Source organism: Phocoena phocoena, chromosome X (assembly GCF_963924675.1).
Source record: "Phocoena phocoena chromosome X, mPhoPho1.1, whole genome shotgun sequence".
Classification (NCBI taxonomy): domain Eukaryota; kingdom Metazoa; phylum Chordata; class Mammalia; order Artiodactyla; family Phocoenidae; genus Phocoena; species Phocoena phocoena.
The window spans coordinates 25,860,099-25,873,310 of NC_089240.1; the positions used below are offsets into that span (position 1 = coordinate 25,860,099).

General features: G+C 39.5%; 1 pseudogene; it reads left to right on the plus strand.

The window, feature by feature from the left end:
• The first annotated feature begins 4,382 nt into the window (after nucleotides 1–4,382).
• LOC136142971 (large ribosomal subunit protein eL30 pseudogene) lies at nucleotides 4,383–4,721 on the plus strand (annotated as a pseudogene).
• The last annotated feature ends 8,491 nt before the right edge of the window (nucleotides 4,722–13,212 follow it).

Here is a 13,212-nt window from a genome sequence, read left to right on the forward strand (position 1 = left end):
TCATTTTTAAAATGGAAGTAATTTTCCACCCCATCTGACAAGGCTTTTGCATATTCGTTGTTATTGCTAAATATTTTGCCTTAAATAGTTCTTAATCTTTCCATTTATAAGATAGAAATATTCTCTCATTGTTGATTCTGAGTTTTCCTTAGACTAGGATAATACATAGTATGGAAAAGACTCTCAAGTTCAGTATAATCTTCATAAAGCTCCAGTCAACCTAGACATTCCCATAGTAAAGGTTTTCTTCGGTGAGTGTGGAGGGAAGTCAGCATGATGGCACTGAGGTTTGGTAAGAAGGTCAAGGAAAATGGCTGTGGCTGAATTCCTGAGCAGACAAAATTGCCAAATTTATGTAAGTCTCCTTCCATAGATTTACTTGAATGGGAAGGAACCTGTTTTTCTTAATCAGTCTAATGACGTTCAGCCTCATTGCCCAACTTGGTGAGCCAAATTCATGGTGATAAAGGCATTGCATGATGATGATGAAATCTTGGGGTGATAAGAGCAATGAAATGGTGAGAGGTATTATATTCTCTATGTAAAGTAGTCTGAGCTCTTAGATTTGCTAGATTTTTGTGTGTTTATGTTCATAGTATTTTAGAAAGACAAGTGTCCAATAAATAAAATGTTAGAATGTAGATTTTATCTATTTGAGGAGAATATATATGGTCCTTGTGAAATTTCAAAACTGAAGTACATTCCAGATGAATCATCCACAGCCTGTTCTGCTGTAGTAATAGTACTAGTTGTTGATACAGCTGAAATGAGAGGACCAGCTGGGCTTTCACACGCCTGCTTTCTCCAGGCTAGGGGACTACCCTGTGTAAGAGGCTCCATTTAGTAGTGTGTTGCTATTCACTTGCTAGGTCAGTGATTGTTTTCCATGTTAGTTTGTGTTACATGTTTTGCTTGGTAAGCCTGAAATTCATCAGAAAATAAGAGAAAGTTCAGGAGAAGAGGAGAGGGAACAAACAAGTTGAAGCTTGTGTTGTTTTAGGAGCACAGTGATTCAATATTAGGCATTTTGTTTGAATTCCTGTGTATTATGCTTCAGTGAGTCAAGGTGGAAGTAGTTTACAGCTGAATTTGGAAATAAAGGGATGTTTTGTTGATTACATGCTCATCCGTTGTACAGTATATTTTATTGATACCCAATGTAATATCTCCTGGTGATGAAAATTATATCTAATTTAAAAGAAAAATAAACAGCAGCAGCATATAGTGTGAACTCAGTCTAAATTGCTGCTCAGCTTCTCCTAAACAATTAAACATGGTCTCTCCTTCGATTCTTTATAGCCAGTGCACTTTAAAAAAAAAGTTTGGCACATCCCACAGTTTGATAACATTCAGTATCCTTACTGAAATGTTGAAAGGATTTTAGTCCATCTTGAATTAAAAACCAAATGTAAGATAGAAGATTGAAATACAAGCTGATGCTAGAGAGACCTGAAGCTCTTGCCAACATCATATTTCTATTTTATATGGGAGAGTGTTTCTCAACCATGAATGATTTACCACCCTCCTCCCAGGGGAACATTTGGCAATGTCTGGTTACTCTTTTAGTTGTCACAACTGGGAGGTGCTACTGGCATCTGGTGGGTAGATGCCTGGATACTGCTAAACATTCTACAATGCATAGGATCCCTCTCACCCCCTCCCTCCTCCCACCCCTCATTCACAACAAGAATTATCTGGGTCAGAATGTCAATGGTGCCAGATGTCTGTCCTGACTTAGGACAGACATCTGATGAGATACTAGGATTTTTGAGGAAGAAATTTTCCTCATCTATGGTTGAGGGCACTGCTGCTTTGAGTTCAAAGACACAGACTTCTCATCTGAATTCAGGGAGTTATAACTTCATGAATACCCTCAGCAAATATTCTCTTCTTACACAATATAGATTCTGTGAAGAGAAGTCACCATTCCTATATGGGAAAAAATGACACAGGTTCCGCTAAAAATCCATTAGAATGAAGAGATTATCATAGCCTTAGGTTAAATCATAAGACATTTCTGTTTCTGTAGGTCAAAATTATCAAGTAAATAATATCATAGGGTTCAACTCTGTACTATGACATCTGTTGTCAGATGATCATGATCTGAAAGAAGGTCCCATTTGGGAGAGAGATGTCAGGATGCCTCTTCAATGTGCCTTGCTTGTATTTCAACCTATTGCAATAATTATGGCTAGAATCTGGTAACATTTGTGGTATCTTAATAATTAATGACACACTGTTCAAAATGCATTTTTGTAATAACTTTTGCCAACATAATTTCGGTTGACATACATTTTTGAGATAACAAAATTGCTATTGCTTGGAAATTTTGAGAATATCTGTGTCAGGCTGGTTTGGGAATTTTAAAAGTCACTCTAAGAATTAAGGAAATAAGAGGTTTAATATAGCAATTAGGGGTTAAAATGGGAATTAGGAGTGTGAAGGCCTGGAAGTATATAGCTGAAGGATCAGAGAAACAGCCACTGTGACATCAGTCTGAAAGCTTGGAATGAGTGAAAAAGCTGCCAATCCTGGGAAGTCCAAGAAACTTCAAATACCACACAGTTGGAGTTTGCAGAGTGGTCTGGAACTAGATGCCTGCCCCTCTGACTGTCATGATGTATTGAGCAATAATAGCTTCTTTATCGTTTCTACTTTCCAATATTCGCAAGAGTTCCTCTCACTGGTAAACCATAGCCTGGGTCTATAGCGTGAAGTTGATTCTGAGAAACATAGTTCCCAGACTTAGGAGGGACTGGAAGCAGTGAGGCCAAGTTGACCACCACCAATTCAACACAATGAAAATCTCCTCCTTGATGGATTGCTCACACTCATGATTGAGGGTAGGTGAGAATGGGCAACTGAAAGTTTCTCAAGATTTCACAGACTTATAACTGCATTTTCATAAGGACAAGAAAGGATGGGCAGCCAAAGCCTCTGTAGAATTCACAGTGATATAATTGCCTGATCATAAAAAGTCATCAACATTAAAATAAAGGCCATGAAGAAAGATAAAGAAGGACACTATATAATGATAAAAGAGTCAATACAAGAGGAGGATATTATACTTGTTAACATATATGCACCCAATATAGGAGCACCTGAATACATAAAATGAATACTAACAGACATAAAAGGAGAAATTGATGGGAATACAATAAAAGTAGGGGACTTTAACACCCCACTCACATCAATGGACAGATCTTATAGACAAAGTCAATAAGGCAACAATCTAAATGACACAGTAGAACAGTTGGACTTAATTGATATTTTTAGGATGTTACATCCAGGAAAAAAAAAAGCAAAAACCAGAATGCACATTCTTTTCAAGTGCAATTGGAACATTCTCTAGGATAGACCATTTTCTAGGGCACAAAACAAGGCTCAACAAATTTAAAAGGATAGAAATTATTTCAAGCATCTTTTCTGAACACAAAGGCATGAAACTAGAAATCAACCACAGAAAGAGAAATGAGAAAAAAAAAGATTATGTGGAGACTAAACAACATGCTACTGAAAAACAAATGGGTCAATGATGAGATCAAAGAGGAAATTAAAAAATACCTTGAGACAAATGACAATGAAAACACAACTATGCAAAATCTATGGGAGGCACCAAAAGCAGTCCTTAGAGGGAAGTTCATAGCAATACATGCCTTTCTCAAAAAACAAAAAAAATCTCAGACAACCTAACCTACCACCTCAAAGAATTAGTAAAAGAAGAACAAATGAAACCTAAAGTCAGTAGAAGGAAGGAAACAATACAGATCAGGAAATAGAGACTGAAAAACAATAGAAAATCAATAAAATCAAGAGCTGGTTCTTTGAAAGGGTGATCCAAAGGGTAAATCAACAAATCTCTGGCCAGGCTCACCAAGAAGAGATGACCCAGGTAAACAAAATAAGAAATGAAAGGTGAGAAATAACTACTGACACCCTAGAAATAACAGAAAAACATAAGCTAATACTACGAACTATACTATATGCCAACAAATTGGACAACCTAGAAGAAATGGACAAGTTTCTAGAAACATACAGCCCACCAAAACTGAACCAAGAAGAAATAGATAATTGGAACAGACTGATCACTAGAAGTGAAATAGAATCTGTAATAATTAAAAAAAAACAAAACCAAAAAAACACCTCCCTGCAAACAAGAGTCCAGGACCATAGGCTTCACTGGGCAGTTCTACCAAACATACAAAGAAGAACTTATACCAATTCTTCTCAAACTCTCCCAAAAGATTGAAGAGGCAGGAACACTCCCAAAGTATTCTGTGAAGCCACCATCACCCTGTTATCAAAACCAGACACCTTTCTTGCTCCCCAGCCATCTTGGCGGCTCCACTTGGTTGGGGGAGTTCCGCACCTAAGGCAGGAAGATGGTGGCCACAAAGAAGATGAAAAAGTCACTGGAGTCAATCAGCTCTAGGCTCCAACTCATTATGAAAAGTGGAAAGTACCTGCTGGGGTAGAAGCAGACTCTGAAAATGATCAGACAAGGCAAAGCAAAACTTGTCATCCTTGCCAACAACTTCCCAGCCTTGAGGAATCTGAAATAGAGTATTATGCCATGTTGGCCAAAACTGGTGTCCATCACCACAGTGGCAGTAACATTGGGCACAGAATGTGGAAAATACTACAGAGTATGCACACTGGCTATGATTGATCCAGGTGATTCTGATATCATTAGAAGCATGGCAGAAACGACTGGTGAATAGTAAATCATGCACAATTTTTCTTTAATAAAACTGTCCAGAGCTTGTTTAAAAACAAAACAAATACACCACCAAAAAAGAAAATTTCAGGCCAATATCTTTGATGACTATAGATGTACAAATTCTCAACAAAATATTAGCAAACTGAACCCAACAACAGTTAAAAAAGATCATACACCATGATCAAGTTGAATTCATCCTAGGGTCACAAGGATGATTCAACATATGCAAATAAATCAATGTGATACACTAGATCCACAAAAGACAAAAGCCACACAATCATCTCAATAGATGCAGAAAAAGCATTTGGTAAAACTAAACATCCATTCATGATAAAAACTCTTGCCAGAGTGGGTATAGAGGGAACATACCTCAACATACTAAGAGCTATCTATAACAGACCCACAGCCAACCCAATACTCAGTGGCGAAAAGCTGAAAGCCTTCCCACTAAACTCTGGAAGAAGACAAGGATTCCTACTCTCACGATTTCTGTTCAACCTAGTATTGGAAGTCCTAGCCACAAAAATCAGGCAAGAAAAAGAAATAAAAGGTATCCAGGTTGGAAGGGAAGAGGTAAAATTGTCATTATATGTAGATGACATGATGCTCTATATAGAAAACCCTAAAGGCTCCACACAAAACCTATTATAACTGATAAACAAATTCAGCAAGGTAGCAGGATACAATATTAACATACAGAAATTGGTTGCATTTCTTTAACAATGAAATATCAGAAAGGGAAAGTAAAAAAACAAATCCTTTTAAAAATTGCATCAAAAAAATTAAATACTTGGGAATAAACCTGAGCAAGAAGGTGAAAGACTTATATGCTGACAACTTTAAAACATTGATAAAGGAAACTGAAGATGATTCAAAGAAATGGAAAGATATCCCATGCTCTTTGATTGGAAGAATTAATATTGTTAAAATGGCCTTACTACCCAAAGCAATGTACAGATTTAATATGATCCCTATCAAATTACCCATGACATTTTTCACAGAACTAGAACAAATAATCCTAAAATTTATATGGAACCATAAAAGACCCAGAATTGCCAAAATCATCCTGAGGAAAAAGAACAAAGCTGGAGGCATAACCCTCCGAGGCTTCAGACAATACTGCAAAGCTACAGTAATCAAAACAGCATGGTATTGGCACAAAAACAGACATATGGCTCAATGGAACAGAATAGAGAACCCAGAAATAAACCCATACACCCATGGTTAATTAATCTTTGACAAAGGAGGCAAGAGTATACTATGGAGAAAAGACAGTCTCTTCAGCAAGCAGTGTTGGGAAAGCTGGACAGCCACATGTAAATCAGTAAAGTTAGAACACTCCCTCACACCATACACAAAAATAAACTCACAGTGGCTTAAAGACTTAAGTAGAAGGCATGACATCTAGAAGAGTCCTAGAAGAGAACATAGGCAAAACATTCTCTTACATAAATCGTATCAATGTTTTCTTAGGTCAGTCTCCCAAGGCAATAGAAATAAAAGCAAAAATAAACAAATGGGACCTAATCAAACTCACAGGCTTTTGCCCAGCAAAGGAAACCATAAAAAGTGAAATACAGCCTACAGAATGCGAGAAAATATTTGCAAATGATGCAAGCAACAAAGGCTTAATTTCCAAAATATACAAACAGGTCATACAGCTCAATTAAAAGAAAAAGCCCAATCAAAAAATGGGTAGAAGACCTAAACAGACACTTCTCCCAAGAAGGCACGCAGATGGCTAATAGGCACATGGAAAGATGCTCAGTGTTCCTAATTATTAGGGAAATACAAATCAAAATTAAAATGAGGTCTCACCTCACACTGGTCAGAACGGCAGTCATTGAAAAGTCTACAAATTGCTGGAGAGGGTGTGGAGACAAGGGAACCCTTCTACACTGTTGGTGGGAATATAAATTGGTACAGCCACTATGGAAGTCACTATGGTGGTTCCTCAAAAAGCTAAAAATAGAGTTACCATATGATCCAGCAATCCCACTCCTGGGCATATATCTGGGCAAAACTATAATTTGAAAAGATGCACGCACCCCAATGTTCATAGCAGCACTATTTACAATAGCCAAGACATGGAAGCAACTTAAATGTCCATTGACAGAGGAATGGATAAAGAAGGTATGGTATATATGCACAGTGAAATATTTCTCAGCCGTAAAAAAATGAAATAATGCCATTTGCAGCAACATGGATGGATCTACAGATTATCATACTAAGTGTAGTAAGTCAGAAAGAGAAGGACAAATATCATATGATATCACTTATATGTGGAATCTAAAATATATGTAACTTACAAGAGGCCTACGGAGTATCCTTCCTTCAGAGTACAATATCTGATGTGTAGTCCCTCTCTATCTTGATATCTTTCTAAGAGATTGCTGTTTTTCCTTTGGTATATTAGGGGAGAATAGCCAGTGTTTATCAAACACATCTGAACTTTTAGTGACAAGATGAAAAATTTTTGAACTAGAATGAAAATATATGAAATGAAAAAATGATTGGACACAGAAGAAGGGAACAGTAAATTTAAGACATATTAATAGAAATTATCCAAAATGAACCATCTAGAGAAAATAGAACATCAATGAGTAGGAACAATATCAAACGTACTAATATGTATGTAGTCGGATTTTCAGAAGAAGTGGAAAAGCTGTGCTCCTAGAATCAATGAAATATGATATTATCCCCAGTTGGCAGGTAAGAGAACTAAGGTGCTGGAAGTGAAGCAGGAGGTGGCAGGACTGGGCTTCAAACCCAGGAGTGCCTGATGCCAAAACCCACACTCTCCGTTGCTTGGCCCCGAGCCCAGAAAGCTCGAGACTGCTTGAGTTTTCTTCCTTGAAGCTCACCTGGGCAGCCCCTGGAGAGAGCTGGGCAACCGCCCCGTGTGAGGGTTCCAGCCCCAGACTGAGACCCCTCTGCCACCCGGACCCTGGGAGCACAAGTGTCCTTCCTTTCAGGCTCATCTGCCTACTGCCCACCTTCTCCCGGTGGAGCTGAGCCACGTGTGAGCTTGGGTCCAGCCCAAGGGCCTTCTCCTGTTACATGGGGGCTCCCATCAGGGGCAACTTCGGGGAGAGGCTGTGACCACCACCCCCTTAAGTAGGGCCCCCAGGGCGAGGACAGGAAGATCAGAGGATGCCCCCTTTGTTGTGGTCTGGTGCCTGTTCATTGTGAATCACCAGAGAAATTGAGCTGTTTCCAAGTCAAGACAAACTCCTTTTTCTAGCCCATTCTCAGAACTGGGAGTCTTCTGGGATTTAGCTACCCAGGGCAGCTGCTCCCCTAAGTATAGCAATGCTTTTTCAGTCATCCGGCAACCACTGGTCAGCATGGCCTGTGTTCTGGACACAGGGATGGGAACTGGGTCTAAAGACAAGACCCGTAGGGAGCTCGCAGTCCAGAGCAGGAGGTGGGCAGATTTGTAAACTTGTATTTGACCCACCCAGTGCTGGATCCTGTGGTAGCACATAGTAGGTACTCATTACAGATTTACTGAGTAAATCAGAAATCAGGTTGTGAGTCTTCAGGGTTTGGTAAAACACCATGTATACATGCACACAAAGTCACTCAACAAACATTTGCTGAGTGCCCACTAGGTGTGCATTGCCAGGAGGACAGAGCTGAGAGGACAGGGCCCCAGCTCTGATGTCAGAGGGAGTGACATTATGAGACATTTGGGGCAGAGTCCATGGGCTTTCCTGGCCATTCTGTTGCCTCGGGGGGTCTATCTTAGTGAGTACACAACTGCTTTCCAGACCCAGAGCCCCCTGCACGCTTCAGAAAGCCTTCTCTGCATTAGGAATGCCGGGCATCTTGTAGTCACTGAGCTGCTGCCGAAATGGCCTTGGACAGAACCCTCAAGAACCCCACCAACCGATAATCGCCTTCAGGTCTTGCCAGGGAGACACGGGGACATAGCTACCTGCTACTTTCAGGCCTTGGGACTGGTGGCTGGCAATCAATCCCCAAGTCGGCAGAGAACCCCCAGTCAGTTCCAGAATTGGGTTGTGCAAAGTCTTGGCGAATGAGAGGCAGTCACCTTCCACTGCTCAATCCTGTCTCTGCCCCGGTTCTGGCAGAGGGACTCCGGCTCAGGAACACGTGGCCTCCTGGCATCTCTCGGTATTTAATTTTCTCACCGTCTTTCTCAAGTCCCTAGTGAGATCACCTGTACGACAATCTGTCTGTGCCTTATGAAAGTGTCTGTGCACTTTTAATCCTTTTTAAAAGCAACTTTAAAAAGTGGGCCAGGGACTAGCATACGTGGTAGTGTTCTAGAAATCTGTGCTCATCACTGAAAGCCTTCTGCATTGTGTATTTGATGTTGGCGTGAATGTCTCTTTTTCTGATTCAGTACTGTGACCTCTCCAATACAGTCTAATCTTTGGGGATCTGTAATAAAGGTTTTGAAACCTGGGGGGAGTGGCGGGGGAAGGGTTTGCACTGGTCTGGTGTTGTGTGTTGTGCTTTTGCATGTTGTGTGTTTTGATTTTTGTCCGTTTTTATCTGTTTTATATTAGCATAATTTTCCTGTTTAAAAAAACAAATACAACTTTGGCTTGTTAAAAAATAAATAAAACAAATGCAATAACTGGGATTTGGTGTCAGAGTTGCTACTCTAGAATTTACAGTGAGGTGTGCAGGAGATTGTCGGGCTGGGATAAGTCGTTATGTATCAGTTTTATCAGTCTAACGTTTCTTTTGCCCTAGGACTTAAGCACAGCATCCGAATCGAGAGTCATTCAGGCAAGAGGAAAGTCCATGTAAATAATAAAATTTTAGAATTTTATTGCTGGAACTTACAAACCTTAGAAATCATCTGGTATAACCCATGTGTTGTTTTTTTTTTTTTCATGAAGAAATTAAGCTACAAAGACAGTAAGTGACCTGACTGTCATATGGCTTGTTAGTGGCACAGTCTGGTCTCCTGTGTCCATCTGGTATGTTTTCCAGCAAGCCTTCCTGAATCTGTTGTCTCCAGAAACATACTGGGAAATGTACCAGTTATGTTTTTCTTCTCTTCCACTGAGAAAACATTTCCATTGTGTGAAAGGGCCAATGAATCAGCATGCTTGTAAAAGTAGATCAGTATCAGCATTCTTCTTCTTCAGTCCTGTGCTTCTCTCTCCTTTGCTCTCACATTCCACTGTTTCCTCCCTTATTCTTTCACTTTGCTCCCCTCATCCATTTCCTTTTTCTGTACCTTTTCCCAGGCTGTAAAAGGGTAACATGTAAAATAAATGTCACAAACAATTATCAAATTAATCTCTTATGCAATAATACTCTTCAAATAATATTTCTTTAGTCAATGAGTTGGCCTTTATTTCAAATTAATAGTAAATTATAGTAAATTAAATTGAATTTCACATAGGTAACTAAAGTTTCAAAGTCTTATATTTCATATGAAGAAACCAAGCTCTGTTAACACCTTCATATGGAAATATATCTAAATGGAGGAATAAACCATAGCTTCAATGAACAGTCGTTCATCCTTTGGATGTATAATCAGAATTAATGAGTTGAAAAATTGTCTTTACTGCCAGTAACACTGGCCAATAAATATCTAAAATGGCCATAAAATTGAAGTACGGTTGCGTCTGACTGAGACCTTCAGATGTTAGCTGAAGCAGAAATGAGAAAATGAGAATGATGTTGTGTGAGTCATTGGTTTGTTTGCTCTCAGATCCTGTTGGGGTTAACCGTTGGTGTTTAACAGCCCACCACACCACTTAGCGGCTTTAACAATGGCAGTATTTGTTTTTTGCTCGTGGATCTGCGATTTGGGCAGGACTCAGTGGGGACAGCTTGTCTCTGTTCCATGTGGCGTCAGCAGGGGTGTCTTGAATACTGGGGTTAGAATCATCTAAAGATTCACTCCCTCACTTGTCTGGCCCTCAGTGCCATCTGTCAGCTGGAACTTCAGCTGGGGCTGTGACCAGACCACCTACATGGGTCCTTTATTCATCTTTGCTTGGCTATTGCTAATCCCTAGACTGCCTCTCTGCCGTCTTTTTAATTTTTCGGGTTTTTTACAAACTGTTTGCAACCATTTCCCTATATTAAATTCCCTCTGTTGGATTGCACCTCAAAGAACCTGGGTTCCAACAAGGTGGAAGCTGTATCTTTTACGAATTCAGAATTCACGCATTCACTTTTTGCTACATTCTGTTCCTTAGAAGCAAGTTGCCAAGGCCAGTGATATTCAAGTGGAGGGGAATTAGACTCCACTTTTGGTAGCAGAAATGTCAAAGAATTTATGAACGTGTTTTAAAAGCACTGCAGTTTCCCTTCTCTAGTCGTTTGCTTGTGTGCTCAGATACAATCCTTGCTGTTTTTGTCTTCTTATCTGTGTTTCAGGGCACTTATTTCTGCACACTACATTCCCCAGAACCTCTTGCTTTATGGCTTCAGGTTTGGGGCAGCTAGTGGAAGGCACTGAGAAGAAATTGAAGGATAATATGAGGGAGGAAGCCCAGATAGTTACTTCTACTCTTTCTGCTTCAAAGTCTTTGGCAGTTGATGTACCTCCTTTTTTGTTCCAGTTCCCATTGGAAGTGGGACAAAAAAGCCCTGGTCGCTAAAGAACCTGTACACTAGTTCCCCCATTTCTTCTTGTCCCATTCACATCATGTTGCTGAATTGTTTCTGTGATAAACTGAGCTCTTATGTGTTCTTTTTATATGCCATCAAATTATAAGGAACTTTACTACATGTTCAAATAGAGTTTTCCTTGAACTTTCAAATACAAAAATAACTATTAAAAACTTATGATCTAACAACAACAAAGTCTTTATGATTTTTGGAGGAAAGTGGGAGGACAAATTGGAGGAATTTTGGCACTCAGTGGGGTGGCATTGTAGGAGCTATGAAATTACAACTGCTTCCTCTCTTTACATTATGGATACACTTTATTTGTAATTTTTTCACTTTAAAATTGAAGTCACTAATCTTATGATTCCTGGGCTGCCTTGACTTTGTTAATAATTAATTTCCTTTGCTTGGCATATCTTTAATTCGCACCATAGTGTTTGAGAGCTTCCAATCTGTGGATCTGAGCAAATGCATTATTGAACATTCTTCCAACAGTTCTCTTTTCATTTTGCTCCTCAGGCCTTCTCATTACCCAGTCTCTAAAACATACCAAGCTTGTTGCTTTTCTTAGCGAGTGAATTGTTGATAGCTTATTCTTTTTGTTTATGTCACTCCTCTTTCCCTTTGTAGGAGAGTCTTAAGTTTTACTGATGCCACTGTCAATCAGGACAGGTAGGTTTGTGTCAGGTGGAGAAGCATTAGCCTCTTTCTCTTAAACTGAAGCATCTGTTGTCCCAAAAGGTGTCTTTCTCAGAAAGAAGAAAGCAAAGTCACCTAACGTAACACAGTATGTGAACATACGAGTGTTTCTGTGGTGGAAGCTTGCATACATCAAAGGATATCTGGTATATTCTTCAAATATACAGCAGACTCTGACAAGGACACTGCAGCTCAGGCACAGTTCCTAAGGGACTCTCATAATCTCTCCTTTTGCTGGCCTCAGGCAAAGTGGGGAGAACTCAGTATAGTCCCAGAGTAAGCTCTACCAGGCCCCATAGAGAACTCATTGATTAATATGAAAGGGATGGTTGAATATAAGATGTGTAGGGATCTGAAGATTTTTTGATGCCTCCTAATCCCAAATGTTTAGACTTAAGATGTGAGCCTACCACATCAAAAATCCTAACTTATTATGTTTCCTCAATATTCCCTTACTGTCAACTAAATGATCATTTCTTATGTAGTCCAACTCATCTTGGTAAAGATTGTAAGTTCTACAGGTCACTTCAAAATCTGTGGTGTGCTTACATCTTAAAAAAAAATTTTTAACATTTTTTTAAAGACACCTAATGGCCATTCATTAATTTCATTCATTAAATCCCTACTCTGTGTCATGCCCTGTGCTATACACTGAGAATTTATAGTAAATGGGAAATAGTTTCTGTTCCCAAGATACCAACACATATTTATGGTAATTTATTACCTACTGAAGTTACTGGCTTTATGATTTTTGTACTGTCTTTACTCTGTAAATAATCACACAATATCTGCACTGATTATCACTTCTGCTTAAAAGTTCCTCTTCTTCCTTCTCCATCTGTGAATGCCATATTCATTCATTCTTCAATATCCAGCCCCAAACAGCTTTTATCTCTCCATTGAAGACACTATTTTCCCTCTTTTGAGCTCCACAAGGACCAGCCATTTGTGTTTGTTTGTAACAAGCAAACAGAATTTATGCATTGGTCTCCTTGTCAGCAGTGTGATGGTCATCTTGTTATCACTAGCACCTAGCACAGAGCCTGGCACATAGTAGATGTTCTGTTAGTGTGAGCTGCGTTGACTTGGGTGAAATAGCTCAAGGGCATCTCACCTGTCTGGAGAGGGTAATTTTATAATAGAGTGATCAGAAAAGACTGCACACCTCACTCGCCCAAGGAACA